Here is a 2,531-nt window from a genome sequence, read left to right as displayed (position 1 = left end):
AGTCAGCGAAGCGTGTAATATCACGGTGACTTATGGCGTTGAGTATTCCCTTGTCCATGCAATTATTGCAGAAGATTGAGATTGCGTCTTCCTCGCGGCAGTCCCTTAGCATGTTCTTAACCAGGAGGAATCTGGCCTAGTAATGATGTACTGTTTCATCGGGTTCTTGCCTGATTTTGGATAGATCGCTTATGTTGGGGTGGGTGGGTGGAATTAAATCCGAAGCCTCACCCCATCTGAGGCTCAGAGGCCGAGGAATTTCCGAACTCGAAAATTTGGATTCCTGGATGTTGTCCAATGAATCCAGCCCGTCGCCTGACTCTAAGTTCAGGTCTTGAGTGATATCCTCCCCTCCGCGGGTATCCGGCTTGGAGGGATCGGGAATCCGGACGTAGTGAGCCCTTAAGATAGATGAAGGGTCGCCGCACTGTCCCTCTACCACGACCACGTGATGGGTGACTTGGGGAGAGTTAATCTCTCTCAGATCGGGTTTAGGCCCAATCTGGTCGTAATCCATAGCGACTCCCAAGGCGGCGAAGCGATCCAAGAGCTTGTTTATGGAGGAGAGATCCATTGGATCTAACTGCTCGGCGAGTTCTGAGCTGACATGAAGATTGTTTTCGATGGCTCGAGAGGTCATCGTTGGTGCAGAAGCCGAACAGGCGGTCATAAGAAAACCACCTAGCCGGAGGGTTTGGACGAGAGCCAAAGCTCCCTTAGCAACGGTGCCGTCTTTAAAGACGGGGCGAGGCATCCTTCCTGATGGCAACGACATAGAGGAACTCTCAATGAAAGCCCCAATGTCGGTGTCAAAACCAGCGGATCTCGGGTAGGGGGTCCCGAACTGTGCGTCTAGGCTGGATGGTAACAGGAGGCAAGGGACACGAAGTTTTACCTAGGTTCGGGCCCTCTCGATGGAGGTAAACCCCTACGTCCTGCTTGATTAATATTGATGATATGGGTAGTACAAGAGTAGATCTACCACGAGATCGAAGAGGCTAAACCCTAGAAGCTAGCCTATGGTATGATTGTTGTTGTCCTACGGACTAAAACCCTCCGGTTTATATAGACACCGGAGAAGGTTAGGGTTACACAAAGTTGGTTACAATGGTAGGAGATCTACATATCCGTATCGCCAAGCTTGCCTTCCACGCCAAGGAAAGTCCCTTCCGGACACGGGACAGAGCCTTCAATCTTGTATCTTCATAGTCCAGGAGTCCGGCTGAAGGTATAGTCCGGCCATCCGGACACCCCCTAATCCAGGATTCCCTCAGACACTATACATGATGGCTGGGGTGACACGTGAACAGTGCTGGGTACGGCCGTCACATCGGGGTCGCGTCAAGCTGCAGTTGACTTTGGGCAGCCGGCTGGTTGGAGCAGTCGACAGCCAGCAGCCGGCCTGGTGGAGCAGTCGGCAGCCAGCAGCCGGCCGGGTAGTTTGGACCGAGGGGCTTTGCTAGCCCTGATGTCTTGATTTATTGTCTCGCCGTCTTCGGGGTATCCGTGTCCAATTACTTCGATAATTTTATGGCACCGGAACGATAGGCCTCCTCGATAACGTAAGGACCTTCCCATTTAGAGAGAAGTTTTTCTGCAAAAAATCTTAAATGAGAGTTGTATAGCAATACATAATCACCTACATCAAACTCACGCTTTCGTATTCTTTTGTCATGCCATCTTTTAACTTTTTCTTTAAACAACTTGGCATTTTCATAGGCTTGGGTTCTTCATTCATCAAGTGAGCTAATATCAAATAACCTCTTCTCACCGGCAAGTTTAAAATCATAATTGAGTTCTTTAATAGCCCAATATGCCTTGTGTTCTAGTTCGAGAGGTAAGTGACATGTTTTTCCATAAACCATTTTATACGGAGACATACCCATAGGATTTTTATATGCAGTTCTATAGGCCCATAATGCATTATCAAGTTTCTTGGACCAATCCTTTCTAGATCTATTAACAATCTTTTGCAAAATTAATTTGAGCTCTCTATTACTCAATTCTACTTGACCACTAGACTGTGGGTGATAAGGACATGTAATTCTATGATTAACATCATATTTAGCAAGCATTTTACGGAAAGCACCATGAATAAAATGTGAACCACCATCAGCCATTAAATATCTAGGGACTCCAAATCTTGGAAAAATAACTTCTTTAAGCATCTTAATAGAAGTGTTATGATCAACACTACTAGTTGGAATAGCTTTTACCCACTTCGTAACGTAATCAACAACAACTAAAATATGTGTATATCCATTAGAGGAAGGAAAGGGTCCCATATAGTCAAAGCCCCAAACATCAAATGGTTCAATAACAAGTGAATAATTCATAGGCATTTCTTGACGTTTACTAATATTACCAATTCTTTGACATTCATCACAAGATAGACAAACTACAGGATCCTTGAAGAGAGTAGGCCAATAAAAACCAATTGCAATACCTTATGTGCAGTTCTAATCTCCAGGCATGGTGTCCTCCATAAGCTTCGGAGTTACACTTGCGTAGGATCTGTTCCTGTTCATGCC

This window comes from Triticum aestivum, chromosome 2A, assembly GCF_018294505.1.
Source record: "Triticum aestivum cultivar Chinese Spring chromosome 2A, IWGSC CS RefSeq v2.1, whole genome shotgun sequence".
Taxonomy (NCBI): Eukaryota; Viridiplantae; Streptophyta; class Magnoliopsida; order Poales; family Poaceae; genus Triticum; species Triticum aestivum.
This window is presented reverse-complemented; position numbering follows the sequence as displayed.